This window comes from Diabrotica virgifera, chromosome 2 (genome assembly GCF_917563875.1).
Source record: "Diabrotica virgifera virgifera chromosome 2, PGI_DIABVI_V3a".
NCBI lineage: Eukaryota > Metazoa > Arthropoda > Insecta > Coleoptera > Chrysomelidae > Diabrotica > Diabrotica virgifera.
The window spans coordinates 243,168,421-243,184,264 of record NC_065444.1 but is presented as its reverse complement, the minus strand read 5'-3'; the positions used below and the strand labels follow the sequence as shown (position 1 = coordinate 243,184,264).

The 15,844-nt window shown below is 32.5% G+C and overlaps 1 protein-coding gene across 4 annotated transcripts in view; it reads left to right on the top strand.

Moving 5' to 3' along the window:
• The window catches only part of LOC114335486 (EGFR adapter protein-like), a 1,026,571-nt gene that overhangs the window by 843,244 nt on the left and 167,483 nt on the right, over window positions 1–15,844 (top strand). The window contains exons 1-2 of one of the 4 annotated variants that reach the window (XM_050644413.1): window positions 2,077–2,183; window positions 10,963–10,992. The exons of the other annotated variants lie outside the window; for them this stretch is intronic. The gene's annotated coding sequence lies outside the window, so the exon portion shown is untranslated. Of the gene's footprint in view, window positions 1–2,076; window positions 2,184–10,962; window positions 10,993–15,844 lie in introns of those variants that run through there. 4 annotated transcript variants of the gene reach the window in all.

Sequence of the window (15,844 nt, the reverse complement as noted above, 5' to 3'; positions counted from 1 at the left end):
TTTTCGTCAATGTAAGTGTCTTATTTTCGACATAGCCGTAATAAGTAATATACCAGCTAGGAGGCGTTATTTAATTATTTTTAGAAATCTAGTTTTCTTTGGAAAATATTAAATATAAGTATGCATTTTTAATCCTGTAGACCAAATTAGCAACAGAATACCGAAAACCGCATGTCGATACCTTTTTTTCTATCTCGAGATATCGTAAAGAATGTGTTAATTCTGAACATAACTGTTACTTTCACCGGTAAACGAAGTTAAGGAAAAGTAGTGTGCTATAGAAAAAACAAATAAACATTTTCCAGATGAAAACGTATATAATTAATTAAAACAACAATAAGATAAACAACACTATAAAAATAACAAAGAAATAAAAGCAACTACTTACTTAGTGACGGCCTAAATGTTCAATTTTTTGCCCATCATTTTCGATGCATTTACTCTTTCAAGAGTATATTGAATAGCAACAGATTTAACTGTTTTAGACTTTTACTTATGGGGACGGATTAAAGACCTTGTTTTTGCCGCTAGGCTAGGCTCACTGCTCGAAAAAACATGATCTAGCTAGAGAATTCGAAACGCCATTCAAAGCATTGCGAGTGCAGAAATTGAAACTGCTCTTCAACTGTTCAATCTACTCTTCAAAGAGTAAATGCTTGCATCGAAAATGATGGGCCACAATTTGAACATTTAGGTCATCACTAAGTAAGTAATTGCTTTTATTTCTTTGTTATATTTTATAGTGTTGTTTGTCTTATTGTTGTTTTAATTAATTATATACGTTTACATCTGGCAAATGTTCCTTTGTTTTTTCCATAGCACACTACTTTTTCTTAACTTTGTTTAACGGTGACATTAACAGTTGTTTAAAATTTACACGTTTCTTAAGATATCTCGAGATAGAAAAAGGTATCGACATGCGGTTTTCGGTATAATGTTGCTAATTTGGTCTAATTTTGTAATACAGGATTAAAAATGCATACTTGTATTTAATATTCTCCAAAAAAAACTAGATTTCCGAAAATAATTAAATAACGCCTACTAGCTGGCATATTACTTATTAGGCTATTTCTAAAATAAGACTCTTACATTGACGTAAAAAGGGCTGTTTTCAACAAGGCCAAGTATGCAAAAATCGATTTAGCAGAAGCGGACTTACAGAAATTTTCTCATAAGAAGGTTCCCACTCACCCCCCACCTCTTATTTGCAAAGGTAGACTTAAACTTGTGAAACCAAATATGCGCAGAATTTTATGAAGAATACGATGATCGGATTTCCAGTGCCCGTTCATTATGCAAATTTTGTAAAATTTTGATTTTTTAATTTTTGATATTCAATTACGCCCTCTAGCGGTGGACCTACAATTATGAAAATAATGTCCAGGGTTTTCCCTAGGCAACTTTTGTTATAAATATTTTCTTCTCAAAGCTGTACTATAAACGGTTCCTGAGATATGGCGGAGAGCCATTCTTATTGGGACACCCGGTATGTACATACATCAAATGAACTTTTCAAAGCCGTTTCTGAATTTCGGATAGCTATGATGATTGCCGACCTCCGTCGTGGAGATAACACTTGAAGAAGATGCTCCAGAGGATGACAAAAACGAAGATCAACGAGATCTACAGAAATCGGTTCAAGAAATGCTAACAAAGTCAACAGAGCAGATCATGTAGTTACGGTAACAAACACGTTCTTTAGGGATGTTTCAGGAGGGAGACTGATAATATGTAAATTGCATAATACAGAACAAAAAACTACAAAGCCAACCAGAAGATATTCAAGTATACCGTCGAAGTGAAGTGACATATATATTCCGTCGACTAGTAGTTTTTTGCACCTTAGTGTTTATGGTTCGTAATTATTTCGAAAATGTGTATTGTATATAAAAAAATAGTTTCAAAGCTACAATTAAATATAATCAGTCAAACGGTACCGATGCGATATCATAAATCAACATCGTAGAATTCTTACTTAAATACCGTAACCACAAAAAACTAATAACATACGAATATTTCTCTAATAGATATAATTGTTGAAGCCGTTCATGAAGCATGTGGTAAACGCTATCTTTCATGTATGTCACATAGATAAATTAACTACGTATATGCAGTGATTAATGCAGCAGTGCATTATAAACGTTAATAGAATACATTGTTATTAGAAATATGTATGTATGAGTGTGAGTATTGACCTAACTGTATGTATTAATTAAATATAACAGCTGCAGTATCTACGGGATATTTATAGTTGCTTTTTGCAATCAACAGATTTTAATACATATGTTCTCACGATTCATTTAAAAATATGTAGGTACTTGCAATTTTTTTTTTTTCAAACATACCAGGAACATTTTGAATGGCCTGTCAGGTCTCCAGACTTCAATCGAAGGGGCTTTTTCATCGTCATAAAATAGCCACTGTTGTCGTTTTTCGTTTCTGATTTGTTTATATTCACTTTTTTCCGACCAACTGTCCATCATGGAGGTGATTTCTTTCTATATTTTTTGCAGCACCTTTTGTTTATTTTGTACAAATTTGTACTTTTTTGTTTTGAACTGAATGCTCGATGTTTGCTGTTACTCAATAATCTTCACTCTGTAATCTTTCTTAAAGGGACACCGCACATATCTTATGAAAAATATAATGCCATTGAAATGAAATAAAATTTACATGAATAGATTCGTCTCGAAATTACAATCATTTTATATCATTTCGCCAACTCTGAATTTTTATTAATAATGTTCGTTATACTTTTATCTTATAGATAACAAGTAATTGGACTTCGTAAGTCCTAGGTTTTCACCCAAAGTAATCAAAAGTAGAACTGGAAGTCGATATTTGAACGCTTCGTGTAACTTTGCTCCATTGATAAACGATTTTACTAATTTTGAGTCATTTTTACTAAACTTTGGGTCATCATTGTTTAAACATAAATGACTTCAAAACCGAAACTAAAGATTCAAACTCAACTTTTCAATACGCTTCAATTGATGTGTTACATGTACTATTTTTGCACTTCCGGTTAGAACTTTTTAACCGAAAATGATATAAAAACCAAAATTTTATATTTGGTCTCATCTTGCTAAAGCACGTCGAATGATATATCGCTTATACTATTTCGGTGACTTTCAAACAGTTCATACAATTGCTACTCTAACACCGGAAGTCCGATGTCAAATTTCTCCTCTTTAATACCACCCTTGGGTTATAAGATTTTATTTGACACCTCATCTGTCATTCTATCTGTATTAATACCGGAGGAGATAGACATACGGGCAGACAGTCATGAAACCGGAAGTATATATTTGTTTTCTTCTTGCGAAGTCGCGTCGAATAATATATCACTTGTATTACTCCGGTGACTCTAAAACAGTACTTCTGGGCGCATTTCTAAAAATGGAAGAACCTAGTCAAGTTTCTCAACTTTCTTGTCATTCTGCCTGTTATAGCGGAGGACTTATATTCGCAGTCGAACGAACAGATAGCCTAGGTCAAATTTCTCACCTTAGTAAACTTTCTTACTTTTATTACCATCCTTGGATTATAAGCTTTCATTTGACACCTCATTTGTCATTCTACCTGATAAAATGACGGAGGAGTTATATTCTCAGTCGGACGGACAGAAGCACAGACAGCCTAGGTCAAATTTCTCATCTTTATTACCATCCTTGGATTATAAGCTTTCATTTGACACTTTTTGTCATTCTACCTGATACAATGACGTAGGAGTTCTATTAGCGGTCGGACAGACAGACAGACAGACAGACAGACGGACAGACAGCCTAGATCAAATTTCTCACCTATAGTAGCATCCTTGGATTATAAGCTTTCATTTGACACCTCATTTGTCATTCTACCTGGTATAGGGACAGAGGAGTTATATTCGCGGTCAGACAGACCGACGACCAGGCAACGTAGTTAAAATGTCTCACCTTTATTACTATCCTTGGATTATAAGCTTTCATTTGACACCTCATTTGTCATTCTACCTGGTACAATGACGTAGGAGTTATATTCGCGGTCGGACAGACAGACGGACAGACAGCCTAGATCAAATTTCCCACCTTTAGTACCATCCTTGGATTATAAACTTTCATTTGACACCTCATTTGTCATTCTACCTGGTATAAAGACGGAGAAGTTATATTCGCGGTCGAAGAGACCGACGGACAGACAGCTTAAGTAAAATTTATCACCGTTAGTACCATCCTTGGATTATAAGCTTTCATTTGACACCTCATTTGTCATTCTAGCTGGTATATTGACGGAGGAGTTGTGATCACAGACAGACAGACAAACAGACAGACAGACGGACGTAAATAATTCAAAGTTTTCACATTTTTTCAAAATTGGGTGAAAACAATAAACCAGGTATAATTTGGTCAGTCGTACAGAACTATATAATTCCTCTAATCGGGTTAGCTCGCGCTGGGAAGGTGTTTCAGTCACTAGACTAATAGTATTTATGAATGTCAGTTTGATGGACTTCAAAAATGTTATTTCAATAAAGTAATTGTAATTTACGCCGTTATTAATTCAAATTCAAAATTGGCCTAATGATAATAATTTCAAGACGAATCTATTGATGTAAATTTTATTGCATTTGAATGACATTATAGTTTCCACAAGATGTGTGCGAAGTCCTACTAGGAAAGCATAATTTAGAAACATCAAAAGCAAAAAAAGGCAACCTAAATGTAAATAAAGAAAGATAATGAAAATATCAAGGGAAAAAGGCAAGGAACATGTAGAGAGATTAGTAATATCAACTAATATATACTACTAATGTTGACCTTGACTTAATCAATCTTGATATCTTTGTGTATAATATCTTAATATTTGGTCCACTTTGTTCTTGGTTTACAATATTAGAGTCATTTGCCATTGACATTCACTTATCTACCGCAATAACATTCGATAATCCTAAGCAGGTTACTTTACACTGATCTATTGCTCTCCTTATCTCTCTCTTTCTCCCTTCGGACTAAAGCTAAAGTGACTAAATTATTGAGTCTCAGAAAATTTTAATTTCACATCCTTCTTCGATTTTTAGAATAAATTGACTTAAGATACCACTCTATATAGCTCTTTATCTAATAGAAACGAGACAGTGTTATGCGATCCCTACAATTTTCGAATGCCAAATGGCAAATAGGTTGACACGACTGTCGATGAGTCGATGCAATAGTCGTGTATTTGGATTTGTGAGTGATGGTTACACGCAGCATCCATTATCTACCTGGCTGTGTCTCATTCTCTTTACTATCAGCGGCAGTCGATGCCCTTTTGCCTTTAGCCCCCTAATCACACGTCAATCAGCCTTTGCTTGATTAAAAGATGCTGCGGATAACTTAAATTGCAAAGGCAGGTATTGCAAAGAAGGAAATTGGATTAAATGGGAGGTTTAGATGAAAAAATTATATGTGTAGGAAGTAATAATTGAGATTTGATGAAAATCATCTTATGGAAATGTTTTCTATTGTAGTTAAATCTTGTAAAAAGTCTGACGTCGTTTAGGAGTACATAATAGAGTGGATATTTATCTATTATTTGCTTTCATAATGCAATAACTACACGAATTGACTTTATTTACTTTTAAATAAAACACTTATTTATTTAAATAAAAAGACTTACTTAAATATTTATTTAAATACAACTTGCATCTTAGTCTATTAGCCTTTATATCTCACTAGATTCTCCTATTAGACCAGGGCGCATCTGTAAAAATATTAGTACATTTGGACGTTGAGAGGTGACTCAAATTTTTTTGCAGAAATTGCTTGAAAATAATACATATAATAATATTTGAGTTATCCTCCCTCTCAAAAAGGTCCGGAACATTGTTTAAATAATCAAAATGTCAAAAAATTACGGAAAAATTCGATTTTTTTCTTCGTTTTTTGATTATAACTTTAAAAGTATTCATTTTCGAGAAAAGTTGTATTAACATAAAAGTTGCGTAATTAAATTTTCTACAATCTAGAATTGGTTAAAACTTTAAAAAATTGTCACCCTTGTTGCAAAATAGCAATAATTGCGAAAAAACCATACAAAAACAAGTATTCGCATTTTACGTTTTTCAACCATTTATATTAACACTTACGACTCTCGTATTTCACCCAGAAAAACTTTATGATACAGTAAAACAATACTGTAAATTTCATTAAGATCGGTTCAATAGATTTTGCAAAATAAATTTTGCAATCCAGCTTTCGTAAAAAAAATTAATTTTTTCAAAATGTTACAGGACTGAAAATAAAGCAGATAGCAAGTTGAAATTTTTTTTCTTATAGAAGTCTACTGTACCTTTCATTTGCAATTTTGCAAAATTAAAATCGATTAACACCACGGCGCCAGGAATTTTTTTAAATGAACATTAATTATTGGTGCTACGCGCAGGACAGCGGATAGTCTGCTCTGATTGGGCATTCCAATGACCTTTGATAATGATTAATACATTTTAATTTTTATTAAATTTCAATATAAATAAATAAATTTGTTTATTGCAAAATAAAAACACATACTCTATCCTTTGAAATAACACTTTTATTAGCAAAAACTTTCTTTGTTCATATATTTTAACTTAAAAAATAAAAGTTTATTATTTTTAAACATATGCAATTGTTTAAACAATATTTCACAAACAATAATAAAATTAGTTTGATTTTTGTGGAATTAAAATATTAAAATACAACAAAATATAGAGTAAGAAAATAATATATTAGTAGATAAACATTGGAAGAAATGGTGGAAATCCACTTGTGTGAATCGAACACCGCTGTCCTGCGCGTAGCACCAATAATTAATGTTTATTTAAAAAAATTCCTGACGCCGTGGTGTTAATCGATTTTAATTTTGCAAAATTGCAAATGAAAGGTACAGTAGACTTCTATAAGCAAAAAAAATTTCAACTTGCTATCTGCTTTATTTTCAGTCCTGTAACATTTTGAAAAAATTAATTTTTTTTTACGAAAACTGGATTGCAAAATCTATTGAACCGATCTTAATGAAATTTACAGTATTGTTTTACTGTATCATAAAGTTTTTCTGGGTGAAATATGAGGGTCGTAAGTGTAGCATAAATGGTTGAAAAACGTAAAATGCGAATACTTGTTTTTGTATGGTTTTTTCGCAATTATTGCTATTTTGCAACAAGGGTGACAATTTTTTAAATTGTTGACCAATTGTAGAAAATTTAACTAAGCAACTTTTATGTTAGTACAACTTTTCTCGAAAATGAGTACTTTTAAAGTTTTTCCTTAATTTTTTGACATTTTGATTATTTAAACAATGATCCGGACCTTTTTGAGAGGGAGGATAACTTAAATATTATTATTTGATTTATTTTCAATCAACATTTGCAAAAAAATTTATGTCACCTCTCAACGTCCATCTCAAAACAGATGCGCCCTGGACTATATCCGAAGAAAGACTCTCGTCGTCCTAACTCGTTGTCGTGTCTGTGCCTCCATTCGTTTGTCACGCTATCTCTGCTAGGACCTTATATCACTCGGAAGTTTTTTCGATTTTTTTGTGCGACTTTGTATTACTTGCTGCGGTACCAGAGATTATGGCTTATTTCACAGGGGAAGCAGCTGGTTCTTAATTTTGAAGGATAATCAGTTGCCATTGATTTCACCGTAACCGCCAATGTATTTCGCCAATGTAACCAAAAAATGCTCGAGCTTTTAAATTCTAGGCCCAGAAAGCCGAGTTGGCGCCCATCTTCTTCTTCTTATCTAGTTGCTTTCCATTTTTGTATTAACAGGTTTCATTTTCTTCCTTGTTTCCATCAGTTCATCATCCACTCTATCTGTTTTTATATCTTTAAAGCCAATATTGAGTGTATTGAAGCTAGCTCCAATACTTACTTCAGATTTAGTGTCTCTCTGTCCATTTGATTTGTTCTTCTGAGCTAAGCCACTCTTCATTAGAGTCTTTAATCTCTTCTCTTCATTTTCCCCTATTTCGGCAGTTCTTTCTCTTCAAAAATCTCAATACCCAGAGTATCGAGGTTTCAATTGGCGCCAAACGTGGGGCACGAACCCACGACCCTGGTGTATTACGAATAATAAACAACGTGACCCACGAATATTAAACAACGTGTGTGCAAAGCTATTGGAGTATCTTTACGTACAGTAGAAAGGATAATTCAGCGAGCGAATATTAACAAACGGAGATTCAAATAATTCACTAAAATTTCCAGCTCGTAAATTTGAAGGTTTTTAGATGTTGATGAAACCTATGTACATGCAGGATACACTACACCAAATAGCTGGACAGATGGCAGTGCAAAGGATTGTTCAAAAATATTTCCAAAGGAAGTAGTTTGGTTATTGTACATGGTCGTGGAGAGATGGGTTTCATACAGAATGCCCTTGTGATTTTTAAATCAGGAGACAAGACAGGAGATTATCATGATAGTATAAATTCAGAATATGTTTATTTAAATCTAACGTGGATCCCACAATAGAATCCATCACAGTCAGTTTGTTTCAAACAAACCCTACAAGGATGATCTTTTGAGCAGTTGCTTACATTTATTAAGTGGGATATAGCATGAAATTGTTTTTTTAAGTACAGTCTCTTCCCCCTATTTAAAGTATTACTAAAATTTTACTCCCAATGTTTTTTATGGCTCGCTCCCAATGTAATAAACATCTGAAAAAAGTAGGTCTAAATATAAAATTATAATGAGCCGAGTTATCAATCATCTCCCGTAACTACGATACCAGAGATTATGGCTTATTTCCCAGGGGAAGTAGCTGGTTCTTATTTTTGAAGGATAATCAGCCGCCATTGATTTCACCGTAATGGAAAATAAAATGAAGCCTTGTTTGTCATCGGTATTTGCTTCTCTTCGTGATACTCAGCCATCAATAAGGCTTTTGTATTATATTGTTCAGAGACGGATTACAGGAGGAATTTTGCGACTGAATTTTATCTTACGAATACAAGGTGCAGTTTATATTTTTGAAGAATATACAAAATATAATACTGGCTTCATCTTATGCTTCAGCTGAGAGTTAAGATGTTTGTTGTGTGTTGCGACATCAAACTTTGCTCTATAGCATAGCGTTTCATGTATATAGTAAGTACTACACTTCTTCATATCAGCTAATAATTTAGTTCTTTTTTCATTCATTCTCTTTATGTTCTTTCCATATTGTTCTGTATTCTTTTATATTTTTATTAATCGGGTAGATAGATATTTTATCCAGTCTTATCAAGTCTTATGGATTCCGTTATATCTGCGTTATTATAATCCAAGTAACCAATATAGTCAAACGGGTCAGATTTGTAGGTTTTGGTAGTTCGGCTTTAAGCTATAGTCGGATGGTTTTTTTCTGGTAATTAAATATATGTAATTAAAAATATTTATTTAAAAAAAACATGAAATCCTTTATAAAAGGTATATTTGTTAAAATCCCTCTACAGGGCTACATCATAAAACAAACAGAACTAGTTTCCAATCGGCTGACCGATCATCATCAGTGTTTCCTAAAAAGTGTATAACCTGATAAAATGATGCAAAGTATTTAAAATTTTGACTATAATTTTAAACAGTTATAGGTTATACTCACTTGAATCATACATGCTAACCATTAAAGTAAAAATATTAGGGTAAAAACCCTTTAAAATTAATCCGTCATAGGAACATATAAAATTGATGTGATTTTACATATGGATGTACAAAATATCCAATGTTTAACGCTCGAGGTACCATTGAGCTAAATATGACTTGTTCACATCATGGCTGTGTAGAAGCAAGTGACTTTGATAGCGGAAATCCTGAATGGTGACCTGACAGAAATGACAGTTCCACAGGAAGTTAAAAGGTTTGCCTATCTCTTTCATTACAAATATTCTAACTTTTACATCAAGCTCATTTTCATTCTAACAGAGTATTTACCACAGTGGGAGCGACTGTTTTTATTGTTAATAATTTAACAAACTTTATAATCACAAAACCAACAGGGAAATTTTAACTTCCTGTGGAACTGTCATTTCTGTCAGGTCACCATTCAGGATTTCCGCTATCAAAGTCACTTGCTTCTACACAGCCATGATGTGAACAAGTTATATTTAGCTCAATGGTACCTAGGGCGTGAAACATTGGATATTTTGTACATCCATATGTAAAATCACATCAATTTTATATGTTCCTATGACTGATTAATTTTAAAGGGTTTTTACCCTAACATTTTTACTTTGGTGGTTAGCATGTATGATTCAAGTGAGTATAACCTATAACTTTTTAAAATCATAGTTAAAAATTTTAAATACTTTGCATCATTTTATCAGGTTATACACTTTTTAGGAAACACTGATGATGATCGGTCAACCGATTGAAAACTAGTTCTGTTTATTTTATGATGTAGCCCTGTATAGGGATTTTAACAAATATACCTTTTATATTTTAATAAAGGTTTTTTGTAATAAATGGTATACAGCCAACTACAGGAAAAATTTTTCCTCGTGGATATTTATTTTTACTTAAACTTTAAAGCAGGACATATCCAATGTGTTAAAATTATTATTGTTGATCATTTTTATTTACATTTCACCTTCACCTTACAGGAACCTTTCTATTTTTATAACATCATGTTCAACACAATGTTTGCAACTTGAATGCAAAACAACATTATACAGTCTATTAACAAGTACTTGCTTTCCAACTAAAACGGTTACCTTATTAAAACGATTAAAATGGTGTCGGTCAGTTATTGGAAACAAGAAGGGATCAATCAAATTTCGTCGCCTTTAAAGCCGTTCTACAATATAAGTTACTGATTGTAAACAGAGGAGGGATCTAATTTCGCCGCCTTTAAAGCCAATCTACAAAATAAGTTACTACAACTATACCAAACTTTCACAATATTATGTGTTCTGTTAATTAACATGTTCAATATGTTTTAAAATTTTTAATTTGATTTAATATTCTTCATTTTGTTACAGGTAGGTCCATGTTCAAGATATTCAAGATAGGTAAGAATAACACCCACAAAATCTATCAGATGCTTTTCAAACATTGTTAAAATTGATGTTAAAACAACTTTGAAATAATTCTTGAAAAAATTGTGAATATTATTATTTTCATATAGAAGAAAAAAGATATTCACTCATTTATATTTAACTTTCATATAAAAGACTAGAAGGCACACTAACATTCTTGCATTATCATTATGCAATTTGTAATATGTATGTTGGCAATAGTAAATAGACGGAAAAAAGAGTGTGTGTACTTTGTACGCACGTAAGAAGTTATACTTCTATTATATAATTTCAACGAAATAAACATACTTTAAACAGTTTATTTTAATTTTATTTAAATACTAAACTAATTTTAATGCTTACCACTTTCCAAAAATAAAAAAAGATAGGAAGGTCCGGATTTGAACCGAAGACCTCTCGATCTCTAGCCGAATGCTATACCAATCACGCTACTGGGTGTCTGTGTATGTCGTCTCGAACATAATGACAATTCACGGTAACAAACAGACGAAGTAAAGTATAATAAAAATATAAATATTTTCATAATACTTTTAATAATAGCTCTCCGAACAACAAACTGATGCGCCGTTCGCAATGAAGTTTTGAGTGTCTGCTTCTTCTTCTTTAGCCCTATTTTGACCCCCAGTATTCAAATAGTTAGTCTTATCCCTGACCCCATCTGAGCAGACATGTAAATCGCTTCACGATCTAAGTGATACCTGCCTATGTTCTAACTAACTAAAGTTAAAACTACCTCTTAAAACCCACGAAATTTCATTTGCATATCTCAACCGGTTTTAGAGCAATAAATAAATCGTCAGTTTTTGTAAGAAAAATTTCAACACCCCCTATTTGGGAAACGAAGTATTTATGAAGTAGACGTTTACGAAGCAAACTGTCATTACTTTTTCGTGCAGAATTACCCGTTAAAGTTTGCCGTACCTAACTTTTTTATTATCCAATATAAGTGAATGAATAAAAAATCATAATGCTAAGAAAATATGAGGCTTGAGTAATGCTAGAATATTCCACAGAGTGAGAAAAAACACAGTTTGATTGGTACATCCGGTATACAATGACAATAATTGAACTGTCTAGCAACAATATTATTACAGCAATATTTATAAAGAATAAGGCAACATTAGTGATGTAAGAAGAGAGTATTCTCTTGAGAGTTGCTGCGTCCTTAATCGTGCTAAAACGATACATAAAAAAGAAAAATGAAAAACGGAAAATGTGGATACGGCTTTTCTAAATAAACGCGAAACAATGAGTAATTTAACTATGGAAATAATGTTAGACAGTTATTTGTTTAATAATTTTACAAGAATGTTTTAGTTAAATGTATTTATTCAGGGTGAACTACTCTTCCATTTGTCTCATAGTTCCATAAGTATGCCAAGTTTCACAACTCTGGACGTAAATGTCATTAATAAACCTTATTGTGATTTCATTTGACCACGTATTCATCTTTTCTTTGTGTGTTTTGACAAAACCAAATTAAATTACAACAGAGTACTGGAAATAAAGAGGAAATACAGAGCAACATGCAAAATTTTCCACAGCAGTTCGACTTTATCGGCAACGCATCAGGCACTGCAATAGTGTTCAAATACCAGTAAGATTTCGGCCACATGGCTCAGCCAAACGGCGATATTTTCAATATGGCTGTAATGTTGCCAGAAACATACAGAAATGCAGAATGTAGATGACCAGGATGAGCTAATGATAGAAATAGATTCTGAACCTGCGAGGCCTCATGTTTTTCTGATTAAATCACCACATCCATTACTTGCGTTATTTGTTGTTAAGAAGAAACTTTCATTTTTTTTATCAAATAATTTTTATGTTCTCTGTTGTTTTTGTATTTTGTTTATATATAAAAACACTGTTGTTTAGTCTCATAATTTTGTATATACATACATAATTTCATTATTTTTAATACCCTATTTCATCTTCAACAATATCCCTAAGTGCGTCATAGGGTTCATTCTCAGAAAATTCTCCATATCGAGAATATTCTCGAGAATATTCTCTGATTTTTCATTCTCGAGAATTTTCCAACACTAGGCAACATATTAAAAAAAATCACTTAAATCGGACAACAATCGGTTTAGGAAATTTGAGAAATTAAAAATTACCCGTCTTTAAGGTGGTGCGTTAATTTCTTGGAGAAGTGTATATCGTTAAAATAATATATCGGTATTTTGTTTACACAATATCCGGCATTATGTGTACTTTTGTCTCGTATCATTATCTTATGATACTTTTAAATAATAGCCGCGCTGTTTCGGCAAATTTTGTGTAGCCGAGTGACCTCATAGCACAGTCAGCATAAGCAGTACATAATAGTCTTACTATATGTATACCGATAAGATTTCTGGTGTTTGGATTCCTAAAAAACTAATAATGAAAAAAATTAATTACTTATATATTTATTAAGTATTATTTTTCTATTAGCTAAGGTGACACGTTTTTAAAAAGTTTGTATACGATATTCGATATTACTGTAGGCGTCGCAACACAGGAATGTTATGTTATGCTTAGAAGACGACTATTCTCATAAGCTGGACATCTGGACAATTAATTTCAAAGCGAAGAAGTCGGCTGCTGGGAAAGGATGTACAAAATATTTTATTTTTACATTATAAGAATGACCTCTAAGTACATATCAAATGTGTCAAGTGTTTTTTAATGGATATTTTAATTCGCTATGTATGTATATGGTACTGTTCGTAATGCGCATAAATCCAATTTTCAAAAAAAAATTTACAATTTTTTTTGTTTCTCATAGAGTATCTATCTAAGAATATAGCCGAACTTATATACTCTCTAAAACGACCCTCAGTTCTAACTGCAAGACGCAAGAGTCTCGCAGGCTTAGTCTTGTTCTTGCTCAAGTCTTGCACGGTAAGTCTTAGTCTTGGTGTTGCTAAAATTAGGCGGTCATGGTCTAAGACCAAGACTGCAAGACCAAGACCGATTTTGGGTAACACTAGTAGAACAACACCCCTCCGTCACGCCAGTGGAACCATGATTTTGAGACGCTGGCGTAATTTAGCTCGAGGAAGAATTATCATTAAAATAAAGAAGTTTAATTGACTTTTTTTCAAAAATAAGTAAATTGTGAAAGGTTTATTACAGTCAAGTACTGGAAATAATTATTAATAAAGTCATTTTTAGTTATATAAAGTAATGGTTCTTAGGAAGCTCGCATACCAAAAGCAATATCCGAACGATATTTGTAACATGCAACATCCCATATAGTCCAGACTATATCGTCGCCCCCGTTAGGTAAATTATTCCGATCATTTTTTTTGCACAAACGTTTTTCTTAAAAAGAGGTCCTTATAACAAATACACAGAGTGCCGGGAGGTGCCGCGGTCGGAAAATTGTTTAAACAATTTTTCCACCTACCTCTACAGAAAGTATACTTTTCCGGACCTGATTGTAGGGAGCAAAGTTGTACTTTTCCTCCCTAGGGAGGAAAAGTAAAAGTGACGTCATGGTATTTCATTCATGAAATATAACTTATTGACGCCCTGTACAATATCTATTTTCTATTACGTAATATCTATATATTTTAACGTTTATTTATAAAACACCCTGTATTTTGCAGAATGGTAAAAATAATAAATTGTTATTTTGATTTAATGATTTAACAATGTTTACATTAATAATTTGACTTATGTTTGACAGTTGACAGTTATATTGTACCTACTTGTTAGTTTTAGTTTTAATAAATTTTGTTGGTTAGGTACACTTCGCGTCATATAAAACTGGTACACTTTTTTTTCCCAATGTAAACCTGTGTTCAGACTGACAATTATTGTTCGTGAATCACTTCGTCGTTGCCATCACAAATAACGGAATTGCACTAAATCTAAATACAAAAAAAATAACATTTAAAATGTACATTTCGAATTGTAAAAGTTATTCATTTTGTATTAATTTCAAATTAAATTTTTAATTTTTCCAGTATGTTTTATTTATTCTACACAACTTAATGCAGTTTTGTCATTGTCATTTGACATTCAACATAATAATTTAAAGTCATGTCAAGATTTATTATCTATCATTATTTTTGAATTGAAATATTTTCATAAATTATAATAAAACACGAATCAATGTATATGGATACTTAATTGAGATGACGGAAAATTACAATTGTTTTAGTTTTTAGTATATTAAAAAATGCGGTCTGTCGCACAGCCCCGTTTTTACCTAGTTTGATATAATATTTTCGTTGAACTGGCAACGTTGCCCTAGAAATTGGATTGACACTTGTGACAAGATCAACTTACACAACTTGAAAAACACGATTTTCGGTTATAAGAGTTGTACCAGTTTTTTTTTGACGCGAAGTGTAGATACATAAATAAATTAAGTAAAAATGAAAAATGACTTGTTATTAATTTGAGGAAGGTGGAAAAACCATTTGTATAACATGGGAGTAAAGTGCCTTTTCCTCCCTTGAATGATTACTGCACTCCGCTACGCGTCGGGCAGTAAACTTCATTCTCGGGAGGAAAAGTAGCACTTTCCTCCCTTGTTATACAATAGTATATTGTGCAACAAGTGCAGAAAGGTACTAATTTCTCACGAGTTTGAAAAGTTGCGGTACGAACGCAAGCGAGTGCCGCAATTCAAACGAGTGAGAAATTACCTTTCTGCACGTGTTTCACATAGAGTTGCACAAGTTTGACTTGAATGTTTGAACTTGACTTGAGTTTGACTTAATTTCAAGTCAAACTCAAGTCAATCCCTCTAACAAATAATTCAAGTCAAGTCAAACTGGTCAATCGTACAGGTTTGAAAATTCAAACTGTTTGTCAAACTAGTTTG